The following is a 19,668-nucleotide window of genomic DNA, read 5'->3' as shown; positions in this document are numbered from 1 at the left end:
CTGTGTAGGAAAGGTGAGTCTAGGTGTGCAGTTTGCTGTCTTTGAGAACTAGCTGACCCCGCCAGGCGCAGAGGCCCCAGGTGTCAGAATTCAGAAAACAGAGTTAATACAACTGGCATTTGCAGAAGTGTGCATCTCAGAACAGTTTTTCTGGGAGACGCTCTGGAGGGAGAGGGTTCTGTCGCCCTTTTGGGAGCTGTTGCATATGGCGCCCTGTTGGTAGCACATTAGTAAGTTAAAGTTGTTGGGGAATCCTGCTTTAAAGAAACCTGTTAGTCTTGATTTAATACAACTTTCCAAGCTTGTTTAACCATAAAATACTTTTGAAATACATAACATGTGGGACTTCCCTGGTAGTGCAGTGGTTAAGAATTCGCCTGCCAGTGCAAGGGACATGGGTTTGATCCCTGGTCCGGGAAGATCCCACATGCCGCGGAGCATCTAAGCCTATGCACCACAACTACTGAGCCTGCGCTCTAGAGCCCGTGTGCCACAACTAATGAAGCCCTCACACCTAGAGCCTGTGCTCTGCAGCAAGAGAAGCCACCGCAATGAGAAGCCCGTGCACCGCAATGAAGAGTAGCCCCCGTTCTCCGCAACTAGAGAAAGCCCAGGCACGGCAACAAAGACCCAACACAGCCAAAAATAAATTAATTAATTTAAAAAACTACATAACATGTAGTTTTTAAGGTATCTTGAATATGGTGTTTTAGACCTAGAATCCAGATTTGCTCTGTCCATAACCTGGCACTCATTTTCTCCCCTGGGGTTTCTAATAGAAGGGATTTCATTGCAGGTAGGCTGGTTTAATTAGGGTCAATAACAAGCTCTCCTCATTCCTGCCGCTAAGCTGTGTTCAAATCGGTTTTCCCCACTATTCAGGATTGTACCTCAGGCTCTGGACCTAATTCCACTCCTTCTAGCGCCAGCTCCTCTGTGAAGTCCTTGCCAGCTTCCCAAATCCACAAATACAAGGCTGTGTGCCATGTGCCAGACATTCTTCTAAGCATTTCAAAATATCAACTCACTTAATCGTCATAGTAGCCCTACAAGGCAGGCACTATTTTATCCCTATTTTATAGATAAGCAACTTGAGATACAGAGATGCTGAGTAATTCATCCAAGGTCACAAAGCCAAAAGGTGTTCAGGATGTAATTGGCATTGACTTCATGCTATTGGAACAAATGAAAATGTCTGTGGGGGTAAGGGAGGTGCTTTCTGATGGGGGTATGTGTGTGTGTGTGTATGTGTGTGTGCGTGTGTGTGTGCGTGTGTGTGTGTGTGTGTTAGTATGTGCTTTAAATCAGAGGGAAGAAATCTCTCTCTCTGTCTTTTTTAACACTCTGGAACTTTATTAAGACTCTACCCATTCAGAATTTGTTCAGAATAATTCATATTCAATTTTAACTTAAAGTTTACTTTGGCGTAGTGAGAGATTTTCTGAGTCCATCCTCTGAGGGTGTGAGTTCATCAGTAAACAGAATGCAGGGGAAATTGTAACCCACTTAAACATACACTTTGTAGAACTAGTTTTTTGTTTTTTTTTTTTTGCAGTATGTGGGCCTCTCACTGTTGTGGCCTCTCCCACTGCGGAGCACAGGCTCCGGATGCGCAGGCTCAGTGGCCATGGCTCACGGGCCCATCTGCTCCGCGGCACGTGGGATCTTCCTGGACCGGGGCATGAACCCGTGTCCCCTGCATCGGCAGGCGGACTCTCAACAACTGCACCACCAGGGAAGCCCTAGAACTAGTTTTTATACGCATAAAATATGACTTCTAATTCATTCTTTTTTTTTAAATTTTATTTTATTTATTTTTTTATACAGCAGGTTCTTATTAGTCATCAATTTTACACACATCAGTGTATACATGTCATAATGACCCAATTTCGTTCCTTTTTATGGCTGAGTAATATTCTATTGTATATATGTACCACTCTTCTTTATCCATTCGTCTGTCGATGGGCATTAAGGTTCCTTCCGTGACCTGGCTATCGTAAATAATGCTGCAATGCACATTGGGGTGCATGTATCTCTTTGAATTATGGTTTTCTCTGGGTATATGCCCAGTAGTGGGTCTGCTTTTTTCCCTCAAGACTGCTTTGGCTATTTGGGGTCTTTTGTGTCTCCATACAAATTTTAAGATTTTTTGTTCAGTTCTGTAAAAAATGCCATTGGTAGTTTGATAGGGATTGCATTGAATCTGTAGATTGCTTTGGGTAGTATAGTCATTTTCACAATCTTGATTCTTCCAATCCAAGAACATGGTATATCTCTCCATCTGTTTGTAACATCTTCAGTTTCTTTCATCAGTGTCTTATAGTTTTCTGCATACAGGTCTTTTGTCTCCCTAGGTAGGTTTATTCCTAGGTATTTTATTCTTTTTGTTGCAGTGGTAAATGGGAGTGTTTCTGTAATTTCTCATTCAGATTTTTCATCATTGGTGTATAGGAATGCAAGAGATTTCTGTGCATTAATTTTGTATGCTGCAACTTTACCAAATTCATTGATTAGCTCTAGTAGTTTTCTCGTGGCATCTTTAGGATTCTCTATGTATAGTACTGTGTCATCTGCAAACAATGACAGTTTCACTTCTTCTTTTCCAATTTGTATTCCTTTTAATTTTTCTTCTCTTATTGCCATGGCTACGACTTCCAAAACTATGTTGAATTAAAGTGGTGAGAGTGGACATCCTTGTCTTATTCCTGATCTTAGAGGAAATGCTTTCAGTTTTTCACCATTGAGAATGATGTTTTCTGTGGGTTTGTCATATATGGCCTTTATTATGTTGAGGTAGGTTCCCTCTATGCCCACTTTCTGGAGAGTTTTTTAAATCATAAATGGTGTTGAATTTTTTCAAAAGCTTTTCAGCATCTATTGCGATGATCATATGGTTTTTATTCTTCAGTTTGTTAATATGGTACATCACATTGATTGTTTTGTGTATATTGAAGAATCCTTTCATCCCTGGGATAAATCCCACTTGATCATGGTGTATGATCCTTTAATGTGTTGATGGATTCTGTTTGCTAGTATTTTGCTGAGGATTTTTGCATCTATATTCATCAGTGACATTGGTGTGTAATTTTCTTTTTTTGTAGTATCTTTATCTGGTTTTGGTATCAGAGTGATTGTGACCTCATAGAATGAGTTTGGGAGTGTTCCTTCCTCTGCCATTTTTTGTAAGAGTTCAAGAAGGATGGGTGTTAGCTTTTATCTAAGTGTTTGATAGAATTCACTTGTGAAACCATCTGGTCCTGGACTTTTGTTTGTTGGAAGATTTTTAATCACAGTTTCAATTTCATTACTTGTGATTGGTCTGTTCATATTTTCTATTTCTTCCTGTTTAGTCTTGGAAGGTTGTTACCTTTTTAAGAATTTGTCCATTTCTTCCATGGTGTCCATTTTTTTTTGGCATAGAGTTGCTTGTAGTAGTCTCTTAGGATGCTTTGTATTTCTGCTGTGTCTGTTGTAACTTCTCCTTTTTCATTTCTAATTTTATTGATTTGAGTCCTCTCCCTCTTTTTCTTGATGAGTCTGGCTAATGGTTTATCAATTTATTTTATCTTCTCAAAGAACCAGCTTTTAGTTTTATTGATCTTTGCTATTGTTTTCTTTGTTTCTATTTCATTTATTTCTGCTCTGATCTTTATGATTTCTTTCCTTCTGCTAACTTTGGGTTATGTTTGTTCTTCTTTCTCTGGTTCCTTTAGGTGTAAGGTTAGATTGTTTATTTGAGACTTTTCTTGTTTCTTGAAGTAGGCTTGTATTGCTATAAACTTCCCTCTTAGAACTGCTTTTGCTGCATCCCATAGGTTTTGGATTGTTGTGTTTTCATTTTCATTTGTCTCTAGGTATTTTTTGATTTCCTCTTTGATTTCTTCAGTTATCTCTTAGTTATTTAGTAACGTATTGTTTAGCCTCCACGTGTTTGTGTTTTTTACATTTTTTCCCCTGTAATTGATTTCTAATCTCATAGCGTTGTGGTCAGAAAAGATGTTTGATATGATTTCAATTTTCTTAAATTTACTGAGGCTTGATTTGTGACCCAAGATATGATCTATCCTGGAGAATGTTCTGTGCACACTTGAGAAGAAAGTGTAATCTGCTGTTTTTGGATGGAATGTCCTACAAATATCAGTTAAATCTATCTGGTCTATTGTGTCTTTTAAAGCCTGTGTTTTCATTAATTTTCTGTTTGGATGATCTGTCCATTGGTGTAAGTGAGGTGTTAAAGTCCCCCACTATTATTGTGTTACTGTCAAGTTCCTCTTTTATAGCTGTTAGCAGTTGCCTTATGTATTGAGGTGCTCCTGTGTTGGGTTCATATATATTTATAATTGTGGTATCTTCTTCTTGGATTGATCCCTTGATCACTACGTAGTGTCCTTCCTTGTCTCTTGTAACATTCTTTATTGAAAGTCTATTTTATCTGATATGAGTATCGCTACTTCAGCTTTCTTTTGATTTCCATTTGCATGGAATATCTTTCTCCATCCCCTCACTTTCAGTCTGTATGTGTCCCTAGGTCTGAAGTGGGTCTCTTTTAGACAGCATATAGATGGGTCTTGTTTTTGTATCTGTTCAGCAAGCCTGTGTCTTTTGGTTGGAGCATTTAATCCATTCAATTTACCTTAAGTTACCATTTAAGGTAATTATTGATATGTATGTTCCCTTTACCATTCTCTTAATTGTTTTGGGTTTGTTTTTTAGGTCCTTTTCTTCTCTTGTGTTTCGCACTTAGAGAAGTTCCTTTAGCATTTGTTGTAGAGCTGGTTTGGTGGTGCTGAATTCTCTTTGCTTTTGCTTCTCTGTAAAGCTTTTGACTTCTCCATCAAATCTGAGTGAGATCCTTGCTGGGTAGAGTAATCTTGGTTGTAGGTTCTTCCCTTTCATCAGTTTAAGTATATCATGCCACTCCCTTCTGGCTTGTAGAGTTTCTGCTGAGAAATCAGCTGTTAACCTTATGGGAGTTCCCTTATATATTATTTATTGTTTTTTCCTTGTTGCTTTCAATAATTTGTCTTTAATTTTTGTCAGTTGGTTACTATGTTTCTCCTTGGGTTTATCCTGCCTGGAACTCTCTGTGCTTACTGGCCTTTGGTGACTATTTCCTTTCCCATGTTAGGGAAGTTTTTGACTATAATCTCTTCAAATATTTTCTCGGGTCCTTTCTCTCTCTCTTCTCCTTCTGGGACCCCTATACTGTGAACGTTGTTGTGTTTAATGTTGTCCCAGAGGTCTCTTAGGCTGTCTTCATTTCTTTTCATTCTTTTTTCTTTATTGTGTTCCACGACAGTGAATTCCACCATTCTGTCTTCCAGGTCACTTATCTGTTCTTCTGCCTCAGTTATTCTGCTATTGATCCCTTCTAGTGTTTTTTTCATTTCAGTTATTATATTGTTCATCTTTGTTTGTTCTTTAATTCTTCTAGGTGTTTGTCCTTTAATTCTTCTACGTCTTTGTTAAACATTTATTGCATCTTCTCAATCTTTGCCTCCATTGTTTTTCCAAGGACCTGGATCATCTTCACTATCATTATTCTGAATTCTTCTTCTGGAAGGTTGCCTATTTCCACTTCATTTAGTTGTTTTTCTGGGGTTTTATCTTCTTCCTTCATATGGTACATAGCCCTCTGCCTTTTCATCTTGTCTATCTTTCTATGAATGTGGTTTTTGTTCCACAGGCTGCAGGATTGTAGTTCTTCTTGCTTCTGCTGTCTGCCCTCTGGTGGATGAAGCTATCTAAGAGGCTTATGCAAGTTTCTAATTCATTCCTATATTGATACATTAATGACAATGAACATTTTCAGAACTGTATCAGTCAGGGTTCAAGAGAGAAATATTAAGAGGTTTATTGCAAGGCATTGTGTTATGTGATTGTGGAGCTGACTAGTCAAGTCTGAAATCCATAGGACAAGCTGGGAATTCTAGAATAGGCTGCAGCTCCTGTCCCCAGGCAGAATTCCTTTTTCAGGGAAGCCTCAATGCTGCTTTCAAGGTCTTCCAACTGACTGAATCCAGCTCAGCCAGATGAACTAGGAAAATCTCCCTTAACTAAGGTCAACTAATTATGGACTTGAGTCACATCTACAAAATACCTGCACAGCAACACCTGGAGGAGTGTTTGGTTGAATAACTGGGGGCTGTAGCCTCTCCAAGTCCACGCATCAAAAGATCATCTCAGGAACCTTCCCTGATCGTCATGACATTCGTTTCTTCTGTGTTCCTATTTGCATATGAAAAGTGGGAAATAATTTATTTAGAAATATTCTATTGGATAAATAAGATGTTTTCATCATTTAAGTGGGCTTTGTTTCCATTGGTGTGAAACCATGTGGCACCATGTATTGGTGTTTCCTTGGTTTGTGGTCATCTTACGATGCCTTTCTCTCTCCTCATGGTCCTGGCATAAGTATCTCCAGTTTATATTAACCCTGAGCTCAGTCACTTTATCTGAAAAGGAGGACAGTTACAGTACTGATCTCCATTCCAGATTGGAGGATTAACGGAATGAGTTAAATCACTTAGCACGATGGCGTGTCTGGCATGCAATGAGCAACATACTTTAATAGTAGAAGTTGTTCTTCTTTCCCTCTGTTAATTTTTTCTGGCCATGAACATGCCCTTGAGTGACAGGTCCTCTGAAGCAGACACCCAGAGGTTCTGATGTTGCATTTGGAAGAATTCAAAAATTGACATTTATCCATCCCCTTCTAATGCAAAAGGTATCATTTTCAAAGACCTGTTTCCCAACATCTTTCTGAGGTGCTGGAGATTCACACAGCCTCCAGGGTGGTGGCTGGAAGAGCTTTTGAATGTTCACTGTGGCTTAGCTGCTAGGCCAGGTGGCTGGCCTTTCACTTGACGTGGTCATGCTACTCATAAGCTCTCAGTAGGTTCAAAGACCTTTCTAAGCTTAAAGCCAGTTTTTCTAGGTAGCTTCCTTTTGAGGTAAATAAGTATGTTTTATTATCATCTCGTTATGAAGGAAGATACTAAGATGCCAAGAAAGGGCATTTCCCCTGTCTCAGCTCTGGAATTAGCGATGAACTGTTCCAGGTGTCCAGACCCTCACCTGCCCGGTTGTGGAGGAAACTGGCTGGTACTGAACACTGAACTCTGTCTTCGTTCTCAGTGGGCACCAACACCCGATCCTAGGTGAGGTGGTCAGGAAAATCTCCCATCTTCTTCCCCAGTTCTCTTTTCCTGGCAGGAAAGCCAATTTCTTCTGCCAGCAGTGATATTTGCCTCATTTGCTTTTAGGAGAGGGTGGCAAAATTTCTTCTGGGAAGACAGTAGCAGTTGCTGCCTTGCAAATAGGAAGCAAAAGCTCTCAGCATCCCCAGAGTCACCTCTTTGCAGAAACACTCCGAGCTGTTTGGAGGCGTGGGAGGGGGAGGGGTTGTGACGAGGGGGAGGAGATTGTTTTCTTTCCACATCCACCTCTGTCAGCTGTCCACAGCCATCTGGTGGGGATGGTGTATGCGTTGTCCCCTACACAGGCGGATAGAATCACGCCTCATGCTCTGAAGTCTCCAAGAAAAGTTGTCATTTCAGAGATATGGCCCATGTATGTGGAGCCAGCCTGGCAGGTCCTCTTGCTGTACCCACGTCCTTTTCCCCAGCCCAGTCCTGCCTCACCTGCAAGAGCGTGAAGTCCTCAGGTCCCGTCTGCATCTCCACGCTTCCCCGAGGAAGGCTCGAGGCGAAGCACCTGCTCGGCAAACGCTGCTTGAATGCGTGAATGAATGGATCCACTAAAGGCTTTCTAGGTTCGTCTAAAGGAATAGATAGTCGAGACGTTTCTCAGGACTCAGAGCTACCAGGAGCAAGAATTCAGAAATGGGGCTTCCCTGGTGGCACAGTGGTTGAGAGTCCGCCTGCTGATGCAGGGGACACGGGTTCGTGCCCCGGTCTGGGAAGATCCCACATGCCGCGGAGCGGCTAGGCCCGTGAGCCATGGCCGCTGAGCCTGCGCGTCCAGATGCAAAAAAAAAAAAAAAAAAAAAAAAGAATTCAGAAATGGTTGTCTCAGTGAAGTGCCCGATAACGGAAGAGTGTTTCTGATTTACATAAGAGGATGCAGACGTGGACCAAGTGCCTAGAAATGGCATCTGTATTGTAAGAAGATGCTTCTTCTCCTCTGATGAGTAGATGTTTGATTGGATTTTGGTACCCTTACAATGGAATGTTGTATGTATTGAGATCATGAAAATATGATAATGAGAATGAAAATGTTGAGACAATGAAAATGAAATAGGATCATGAAAATATCCTGCTTTTCACTTAAAGGATGTTATTAGGTAAATGCCCACCTCAATCTAGCAGGTAGGACTAAGAATCCAGATTCAGTATTGAGTAAATGTTGTCTAGGAGTTGATGGAAGGTACCATGAGGAAAAATCATGAGATCGGATCAAAAAGGCCACTCTGTTACATGCTAATCTGAACAATGAATTTGTGAAATCATCTCAGTAATTTATTCAAATCAACCGTCTTATAAATCGGGTTGAGATCACAGATTTAGACCATTTCCTGAATTCTGACTCGGAAGGTTTCACATATGTGCTTATGGCCAGAGGTAAGTAGATAGAGGAAATATTTCACCTTCAGAACCTTTATCTTGAAGGTAGCTCAGGTATGTGGGTGAAGTCGGAAAGTCAAAGTGAAACTCTCTTGCCTGTGGTGAATTATATGAGAAACTGCTGATTTTAATCATGGCTTTTTTTAAAACAGATCAAATATTCAAGAGTCTATCACGCGTTCCCACCATTAGCTAAACTCATGTTTACTGCTCACTCCTCTAAGCGCTGCATGTGTATTGACTTATTTAATTCTGGAAGCAGTCTGGGAGGAAGTCATTCTCAGTCTTTTGTAAGATAAGGGCCTGGGAGTGTGTATGGGGGGTGATGACACGGCCGCTGAGCTCTGCCCCTGTGATGCACGGAGGGGCCTGTTGGAGTTCATATCTGGCCTATCGGAATACGTTCTTTCAGGGAAATTATGAAAAGCAGCTTTAGGTGACACTCAGTTATTGGTGGGATATCCACAAACACAAAATCGGGGCAGGCCGTGCCTGCTTCAGCTTTGGAAAGCTGTTTATAAGAATGGTCAGATGTGGGGTGGCTTCTGAAACAAAACCTCTAAACCAGAGAAACAGGATTCATCACAACTCAGGGCCGAATAAACCTCGATGATGCTGTTAACTAACAGTTTCAAAAAGGAAGACCTGATTGAGAGAAAGAGGCGTTTATATTTGGGGTTTGTTCGGACTGCAACCCGGGAAGCACAGGTTCAAGAAGCATCTGAATTGTGTTCTGCTGGATCACAGAATAAATGGAGGAATATATAAAGGCAAAACCCACAAGGCCACCGTTACTTATATAAGCTGTTTGTTAAGAATTATCCCTGGAGCTGGCAAGAAATGAGGATGCTTTCTAAGCGAGGGGGGTTGGGGTCTGAAAGGGTTACATAGTTGCAAGGGGGGATCTTGAGGCCACACGGTTGCAGCTGGTGGGCGTTGATCTAAAACAGCTGGCGGTGTCCTTGGGAGGTTGTGTTCTGGTTCAGAAAATTCAAGTTCTCAGCAGTGCGGAAAGGTGTCTATGAGCCCGTCCTCAATGGCCACCGGGCTCCACTTTGCGTGCCTGAACCAGGCTTACACCACTGTAATTTCAATCTGTCATCAGTGCCGAGGGGTGGGGACCCAGACTGTCCCCCATCCCCCATCCCCCATCCCTGGCTGCAGCCCAGCTTTCTCCAGCTCCTGACTTACAGGGAAATGCTTGCCCCTCGTTGGGATGTAAGAGTTTTGGCGTCTTTTTGACATTTGTTCAAATTCAGCCAGGCATTATTGAAGTTTTTCTGGAATTTTGCACAGTATTCTTTCATTTATTTTAACACCTCATTTGTGTTCCAAATGAGGAGACTCACTGTGTTTTTGTTCCTGATTTTCTTTGCATTTCTGTATCCCCCTCCCTTTAAATAAATGCAAATGGAGGGAAAGAGATGAGAGAAGCTGAAATCTAGAGAAATGCCATGGATGTACCAACTGTACCTAAATGAAAAAACAGAGCCCCTGAAGATGCTCTCTCGGTGTTGCTTACACTGGTCTATGTCACATTCACACAGCACAGCTCACGGCATAGGAACTGAGTTTTTTTTCTGGAAGGCATACAAGAACAATAAACAAAGGGTGTTAAATAATAATGGCTTATATAAACCTAAGAACAGCCTTTACGATAAGTGTCGGGTATAATGTGCTGGATGAGAGTTCCAACAAATCCAGACTTCAGGCGATAGGAGCTCTCTCATCAGTTTAGTACTGCAGTCCTAACAGTTCATTTTGTCACACATGTCAAGGAGGGTCATGCAGCAACATGCTAGTAGAAGGCCTAAGGATGCAAAGTTCACGTGACACGAGAGGAGGAGCCATCCTGAGAGGGGACGGTGCTCACGAGTCCACTGGAACTGCTCCAGCAACCTCCCCACCCCACCCTGGACAAGTGCGCTCACTGCCCCAGTGACCGTGGGCACAGAAATTGTGTCACACCCAGAGGGTGCATCTCAGGATGCCGCAGAGCAGGAGCGGTGTGGGGACTTAAGGATGTCGTGAGTAGGAGGTAGAAGGAGAGTCAAGTCCAGGGCTCTCAGTAAGAGCAAAGGGACCACCCACCAAGTCTCAGTGTCAAGGTCGCCGACATCAGGGCCGACTTAAGAGTCTGCTCATCACAGCCACACGGTCACACATGAGGAACCTTGGGTGGACAGCATAAGTATGTAAACATGTTCACTCTCAGTAGAAGCCAAGGAAAGGCAAATAAAAATGGAAAGTAACTTCCCACTCACCAATATGGCGGAGATTAGAAAGGAAAGATAATGGCCAGGGTCTGTGAGGGCATCAGGGAACCTTGGCTCACGCCAGGGGTAGAAGTGGAGCTGGTATGAAACTCATTCATTGCCCTCCCAGAAATATAAAAATACATATACAGTAGTATTGAAAACTATAACTCTCATCATTTTTACTGCCCAGGAATGGCAAATGATAGCAACTTAAGTATCTTTTTGGTGGCAAAACGGTACAATGACTTACGTTGTATCCATCCATACAGTAAGATGCACTGTGGTGATTAAAAAGGAAAGTACACATAGAGGAGTATTCAAGGACTAGAAGGATGCTCAGAATAGATTTGTGGGAGGCAGATGATGGGCCCCACCCCACCCCAAAGGTATCCACAGCTGCCCTGGGACCTGTGAATATGTTGTGCTTCAGGGTAAAGGGGATTAAGGTTGCAGATGAAACTAAAGTGATCAGTTGAAACATGAGAGGGGAAGATGATCTTGGAGCATCTGAGTGGGCCCAGGGCACTCACAAAGGCCTTTATAGGCGAAAGAAGGAGGCAGGAGGGTCCAAAGTGGAGGGATGCTATGTGAGAGAGACTCGATGGACCACTGCTGGTTTTGGACATGGAAGTGGTCCAGGACTCTGCTGATACCTTGATTTCAGACCAGTGAGACCCACGTTGAGCTTCTGACCTCCAGAACTGTTAATCTATTAAATTGGCTTTGTTTTTAGTTACCAAGTTTGTGGTAATTTGTCACAGCAACAATAGGGAATGAACACAACATTGTTAAGTGAAAACTGTCTAGTTTTGTGTTGTGTACCCTGAAGAATGAGTTAAAAATATAAAATACATATACAAACACACATGCACACACACAGCAGAAGAGTCTGAAATGTTATACAAAATGGCTAAATTTAATTGTGGTTCTATCCAGGTGGTGACGTTACCCTTGATTTATATTATTTTTGGATATTTTATTATCTGCATTTTCTGCAGTACTACTTTGTAATCAGAAAAAAAAAATGTTTTGTTAAAATGTTGTAGAGATCTCTCAGCAAGCCCTACTCTAAATTTGCAGTATGCATCCTTCACAGAGAAACTTTAGTTTGTCATTTGTTTAAAGGTGGAGCTGTTGCTCTGGGGATTTTCTTTCTTGTAGGATAATATTTTCCCCAAATCATAGACAACTGGTCATTGATAGTCATGTAAAAACCCAAACAAATATCTTTCACTGAAGGGTGTTCTCAGGTAAGTACTTCAGATTTTTAGTACATTACAGGGACATAGTTGTTACTACTCCAAGTGTAGTCCCACATCTTGACAATGTGCCAATTCATTCTTTAAAAGTTTATTGCCGGGCTTCCCTGGTGGCACAGTGGTTGAGAGTCCGCCTGCCGACGCAGGGGACACGGGTTTGTGCCCCGGGCCGGGAAGATCCCACATGCCGCGGAGCGGCTGGGCCCGTGAGCCATGGCCGCTGAGCCTGCGCATCCGGAGCCTGTGCTCCACAATGGGAGAGGCCACAACAGGGAGAGGCCCGCGTACCGCAAAAACAAACAAACAAAAAAAGATTAATTATCATAGCTTTCCTTCAGCCACTGCATTTTGGAAATGTCAGAAATTACATCTCAGTGAATAGTCTTGATTTTCTATGGGTAGAGAAAGAAGAGTGACTCCATTTTGGAGGTGGCAGTGGCCAGGATAATCACCTTACCTCTCAGTTTCGGCTGGGGTGATGCCATAGAAAGGGTATCTGGGGAAAAGACAGTGCTTCAGAGAGATTGTGCCAGTGATTCGGTTACTGTCAGGTCACGCCAAGGGAAATAACTCTCAGACCATCAAAGTGGTGAGAGGCAGGCACGTTCTCGAAGAAGGCCAGAGCAGTCATTTTGTAAAAGTTAAAATGCAATTTAAAGCCTTGGGAGGTTAAGTTATTTGGTAGAAGCACAAAAACATCACGAGGAAGCCTTGTTGTTTATTTGCAGTTTTTGCTTGTACGGTTCAGTTTTGATGGTTTTGATTAGTCTCTGATATTTGGAGAGCATATTGTCATTATCAGAGCAGAAGTGTCCTTAGTGAGAAACAAAGCATCTAAAACGAGCAAAATGGTAGGGAGGAAAGACCCTAAGTTTTGAGAGGTGGGTTAGGTAAGTGTGAAAGAGTTCTGACTCCAGGCTTGCCAAGGGCTGAGAGGGGTCGTGAATGTGTGAGAGATTCTTAATGAACAGATGGTAGACAAGGCTGGGCAAGGGCTCGTCAAAAGTAACTCCTCCAAATTCCTGAGAGAGCCAAGGAACAGAACATCTTTGCATCGTTTAATTTTTAAAATTTATGAAATATTTCATAATTACAGAAAAGTACAGAGAAAAAGATGACCCACGCCAGCATGGCCACTGATCCCTATCAAAGCTCAGTGTTTGGCCACATGTACTTCAGATGGTTTAAAATGAGGACAATTACAGACACATTTGAGCCCCTCTGTAAGGTCTCCCTCTCCTTTCCCCACCTCTCCCTTTACATTCCCAGAGAAGGGTGTGGTGTTTCTTCTTCCCGTGAGTGTTTTTTGTTTAAATCATTTTGTTACTGAGGTATGTATCTGTAGATTATTGATAATATTTGCAGGGGGTTGGACGGTGGTCTCCAAAAGATATGCCCACATCTTAACCCCTGGAACCTGTGAATGTAGTTTTACTTGGGAAAAGGGTCTTTACCAATGCAATTAAATTAAAGATATGGAGAAGTGATGACCCTGGATTATCCAGCAGGTCCTAAGTCCAGTGGCGAGTGTGTTTATAAGAGAGAGAGAGGAGAAGGCTGATGGAGTTTGAGGCAGATGTGGGAGAAAAGCAGCTACAAGCCAAGGAATTCCTGGAGCCTAATCTTTATGATTTGGTCTTTTCAATAAATCTTGTGTAGGAAATCCTTTCCCACCCTAGTCACAGCATCTTGCTCTGATATTTCCTTTAAATGTTTTAATGCATTTGCTTTCCATGCCTAGGTTTTTAATAGACCTTGAATTATTTCTGTATATGATGAGAGTGATGGATATAATATCTTCCATATGGGGGATCCATTGTTTCATACTTACTGAAAAGACCAGTGTGTGTCCGGGCTCCCTGAAGCCCTGGGCTGCTTGCCTAGTCCCTCCACCTAATTGGCCATGGTTTTGTAACAGTTGCTGTTATCAGATAGGCAAGTCTCACCCTTCCTACGGCTTTTCTTCTTCAGAAACGTCTTCATTGGGCTTCCCTGGTGGTGCAGTGGTTGGGAGTCCGCCTGCGGATGCAGGGGACGCGGGTTCATGCCCCGGTCCGGGAAGATCCCACATACCGTGGAGCGGCTGGGCCCGTGAGCCATGGCCGCTGAGCCTGCGCGTCTGGAGCCTGTGCTCCGCAACGTGAGAGGCCACAACAGTGAAAAGCCCGCATACTGCAAACAAAAAACAAAACAAAACAAAAGAAATGTCTTCATTATCTTGGCTCTTTGCTCTTCTTTTTTTTTTTAATTGAACGATAGTTGATTTACAATATTGTCTTAGTTTCAGGTGTACAGCAAAGTGATCCAGATTTTTCAGATTTTTTCCATTATAGGCTATTACAAGATACTGAACTCTTTATGGATTTTAAAATATGTATGTTTAATTATGAGAAAAACCCTGTTGATTTTTAAAAATTGGAGTTTCTTTGTTTTAGATCAAGTCTGATATATTTATGAGTCTTTCTATCTAAGGACAGGGCATATGTCTCTATTATTCAAAACCTTCTTGTGTATGTCCTTCAGTGACGTTTATTGTTTCCTCCATAAAAGTCTTGCCCATACTTTTTAAGATTTATTCCTTTGCATCTTGCAGTGTATGCTACCACTTTTGGGGCCTTTTTTTCCTAATAAATTTTGCACTTGGTTATTACTTGTTTATTCTAAAGCTATAGCTGAACTCTTTAGTAGTTTTGCTTGCATTTCTAATGGTGAGACATTTCCTACAAATAAGGAATTTTGTAGAATTGTTATCTCTAACTTTCCACTTTTTATACCACTTACTTCTTTTCCTCTCTTTAACTGCATTGGTTAGGTGCCTGATACAAGGTTGAAGAAAAGGACTGTTATTAGTTATCCTTGATGTGGGGCATTCTTGTCCCTGACTTAAGTGGGAGTGTGAGTTAATAACTTAAGCTATATTGAGTGCATGGGAGAGGACTTTTTATTTTTCTCAGCCTTGCACTGTGGTGGTGAGACACGTAAGAAGAGACACATAGAAACACACTGCTGGGAATTCCCTGGAGATGCAGTGGTTAGGACTCTGCGCTTCCACTGCAGGGGGCACAGGTTTGATCCCTGGTGGGGGAAATAAGATCCTGCATAACCACGCAGAGACAAAAAACAAAACAAAACAACAACAACAAAAAAACACAAAAAACTGCAAAGAGGGCTTCTAGAAAAATCGTTTTTTGGCACCTACTGAGATGGTGATCTCAGGCTACCTGTATGAAACAGCATGGGACTTTTTAATTTTATTTATGTATTTTTGGCTGCGTTGGGTCTTCGTTGCTGTGTGCGGGCTTTCTCTAGTTGCGGCGAGCGGGGGCCACTCTTCGTTGTGGTGCGCGGGCTTCTCATTGCGGTGGCTTCTCTTGTTGTGGAGCATGGGCTCTAGGCGCGCAGGCTTCAGTAGTTGTGGCTCGCGGGCTCAGTAGTTGTGGCACACGGCCTTAGTTGCTCCGCAGCATGTGGGATCTTCCCGGATCAGGGCTTGAACCCGTGTCCCCTGTATTGGCAGGCGGATTCTTAACCACTGCGCCACCAGGGAAGCCCCAGCATGGGGCTTTTTAATACCCACTGGTTGTTCATGATAATCACATTAATATGTGAGCACTTTACCCAGAAAAAAGTGGTAGACAGGGCTTCCCTGGTGGCGCAGTGGTTGGGAGTCCGCCTGCCAATGCAGGGGACGCGGGTGCGTGCCCCGGTCCGGGAAGGTCCCACATCCCGCATGCCGCGGAGCGGCTGGGCCCGTGAGCCGTGGCCTCTGAGCCTGCGCGTCCGGAGCCTGTGCTCCGCAGCGGGGGAGGCCACAACAGTGAGAGGCCCGCGTACCGCAAAAAAAAAAAAAAAAAAAAAAAAAAAGTGGTAGACAGTGTTCATGAACTTGGAGGGAGGGAAGTGAGTATTTCCCTGCGCCGTGGGCGGGACCGTGGGCTTGTGATGCTCTGCATCTGAAGCGAGGTGGGGAAAGCAGCCCAGGATGCTCTCCTCTCTCGTGGTCTCTGAAAAGAGGGGAAGTGGTTAAGCCCATGAGAGGCTAATGGTGCCTAAACCTTCTCCATAATATTTTAAACTGTGAGTTGGAGCTTAAAACACACTTTTTTAAAGCTGAGGCCTGTATAACTTTTCAAACTTCAAAATGAGCATCTTTCAAAACATGCTGATCCGGGTCCATAATGTAATTTGAATGTTTACAATATAAAATTATTCAGTCTATTATAGACATATAAGTATAAACAAAATTTCCTTCTAACTATAATTTCTCAGCAGTCAATGATAGTGTCATCAATACGATTTTGGTCCAGGATGTAACGTCCTGCTGAAGCTATTATGCATCAGTTCCTTAGAAGATGCAAATGTAAACAGACATCTCTTTATGTCAGAAATAGCGAGGTTCCCCCAACCAGATCGCTTCCAAGGTAACTGCAGTTTGTTGCTTGACCAACAGGCAGGAGTCCAGCAAGTCCTGACTCTTTGCTTCTGTCCACGCTGACGAGACTAGCACCCTGAGGAGAGAGAGAATTTGAAGAAGGGCTCCCAGTACCATCTTATACTCTTTAGCTCAAATGGGCAAGTCTTCCTTGTGAAAAAAGAAATCAGAAAGAGCTTCATGGTGAAAAGAAAGCTTGCCAACCACTGATTCCAGGGGAGAAGCTGTTTCTTGCCCAATGGCATGAATTATCTCTTCCAGGTTTCTGTTGTCTCTGGGACGCCCCTGGGGCAGACTTGAACTTTTAAGGCACCATGTTTCCTCAAGAAACCGCGTTTCCTCTGCTCTGTCACGAGAACCTAATCTGGCTGTTTAGCTGAGTCAAAGCGTAGGACCCTGCAGACAGCTATTTCAAGCCCCTGGCTTTCGCTTCTGTCTGGACTGTTTCTTCATCTTTATCCTCAAAATCCTATCCGCTCGTCAGTCTGTGCTCAAATATAGGTTTGTCCTTGAGGCCTGGAAAGGCTTCCTCCCCTTCACTAATTTTTATTTTCTCATTCCCTCTCTCTCTTCCCCTCCCGGCTGTTCCACATGATATGTTTCTACCTCATTTTTGAGGAGCAGAGCAAGGGCTTTGTAGGCACACCTCGGTTCACATCCCTCTCTGAGTCTCACTGCATGGACCTGATGGGCAGCTTTCTCAATTTCCCATCTATGAAACAGGGAAAATGATGCCAATGTCACCATATTTGTGAAAAATGAGATATGCATATGAATCATTTGATATGGCATCTACCAAACAGCTGGGCCTCAATAATCTATTATATCCCTCCTTTTTTTATAGTTAATTTACAATGTGTGTTAATTTCTACTGTACAGCACAGTGATTCAGTTATACATACATATACATTTTTTCATATTCTTTTCCATTATGGTTTATCATAGGATCTGTTTTATTTCCACTTAGCTGCTGGTTGTTTAATAACATTTTGATTCATGGGTGTTGAGACTGCGTCTTATAAAACTTTGTATCCTCCTGAACCAAAGATAGTGTCTTGGGTATATCAGACAGTCAGTAGGAGTTGTTGAATTAAGCTGCTCAGAAGAGAAACAGAGAAGAAATAAAAGGAGATAAACTCAAAATGGACTAAAGACCTAAATGTAAGATCTGAAACCATAAAACTCCTAGAAGAGAACACAGGTGGAACACTCTTTGACATAAACTGTAGCAATATTTTTTGGATCTGTCTCCTAAGGCAAAAGAAATAAAAGCAAAAATAAACAAGTGAGACCTAATTAAATTTAAAAGCTTTTGCCCAGCGAAGGAAACCAGCAACAAGACAAGAGAACAACCTACTGAATGGGAGAAGATATTTGCAAACTGTATGACCGATAAGGGGTTAATATCCAACATATGTAAACAGATCATACATCTCAACATCAAAAAAAGAAAACAATTAGAAGTTGGGTAGAAGGACCGAATAAACATGTTTCCAAAGGGGAAACGCAGATGGCCAACAGGTACATGAAAGGATGCTTAGCATCACTGATCATTGGGAAAATGCAAATCAAAACCACAATGAGATATCGCCTTACTGTCAGAATGGCCGTCCTCAAGAAGAACACAAATGACAAATGCTAGGGAGGGTGTGGGGAAAAGGGAACCCCATGCACTGTGGGTGGGCATGTAAATTGGTACAGCCCCTGCAGAAAACAGTATGGAGGTTTCTCAAAAAAAAAAAAAAGAAAAATAGGAATTGAACTACCATATGACCCAGCAATTCCACTCCAGTGTATATATCTGAAAAAAAGACACTAATTCAAAAAGATACATGCACCCCAAAGTTCATAGCAGCCTTATTTGAAATTGCCAAGATGTGGAAGCAACCTAAGTGTCCATCAACAGATGAATGGATAAAGAAGATATGGTATATATATATATATACACAATGGAATACTATTCAGCCATAAAAAAGGAATGAAATTTTGCCATTTGCAGCAACATGGATGGACTTGGAGGGCATTATGCTGCGTGAAGTGGGTCAGACAGAGAAGGACAGATGCTGTATGATATTACTTGTACATGGAGTGTAAAGAATACAACAAACTAGTGAATATGACAAAGGAGAGGAAGACTCACGATATAGAGAACGGGCTGGTGGCTACCAGTGGGGAGAGGGAAGCGGGGAAGGGCAGTATCAGGGTAGGGGGTTAAGAGGTACAAACTATTAGGTATAAAATAAGCTACAAGGATATATTGTACAACACGGAGAATATAGCCAATATTTTATAACAACTTTAAATGGAGTATAACCTTTAAAAATTGCAAATCAGGGGCTTCCCTGGTGGCGCAGTGGTTGAGAGTCCTCCTGCCGATGCAGTGGACACGGGTTCGTGCCCCGGTCCGGGAGGATCCTGCGTGCTGTGGAGCGGCTGGGCCCGTGAGCCATGGCCGCTGAGCCTGCACGTCCGGAGCCTGTGCTCCGCAACGGGAGAGGCCACGGCAGTGAGAGGCCCGCGTCCCGCAAAAGAAAAAAAAAATTGCAAATCACTATATTGTACACCTGTAACTTACATAACATTGTACAGCAACTATACTTCATTTTTAAAAAAGGCACATAATCAACATTCTGGATTTTCACTTCTTACTCTTCAATTGAGAAGATAGCAGCAGGTCTCAAGGTCTAAATACCAAGGAGTATTTTAGACCAGGACTACTGTGTACTGAGCCCTAACAATTCTTATGCTACCTTGTTACCAGAAAGGATCTCAGAGCCACTGTGACCTCACCTAAAAGCCTTAAAATTCTGTCTCCTTTTCTGTTGCTACATAGGACTAGTGGTACGACTGGCAAACTTGTTATAAGATCTATAGGATAGATACTGGTAGTATATCAATGCTGATTTTCTGCTTTTGATAATTGCAATGTGGTAAGGCAGGTATTTGGGAAGAGGGGGTTATTATGTCTCTCACTCACTTTCCAACGCTTCAGAAAAAACATACTGTGCTTAAAACAGAGAGAGACTGATGGAGCAATCGTGATAAAATGTCAATATTTGGGAATCTCCTTGAGGGCTCTGTGAGTATTCTTTGTACTAGTTTTACAGCTTTTCGGTAAGGCTGAAATTATCTCA

This window comes from Neophocaena asiaeorientalis, unplaced genomic scaffold (assembly GCF_003031525.2).
Source record: "Neophocaena asiaeorientalis asiaeorientalis breed wild unplaced genomic scaffold, Neophocaena_asiaeorientalis_V1.1 scaffold124, whole genome shotgun sequence".
In the NCBI taxonomy this organism is placed as follows: Eukaryota; Metazoa; Chordata; class Mammalia; order Artiodactyla; family Phocoenidae; genus Neophocaena; species Neophocaena asiaeorientalis.
Note: the sequence above shows the minus strand (reverse complement) of the source record.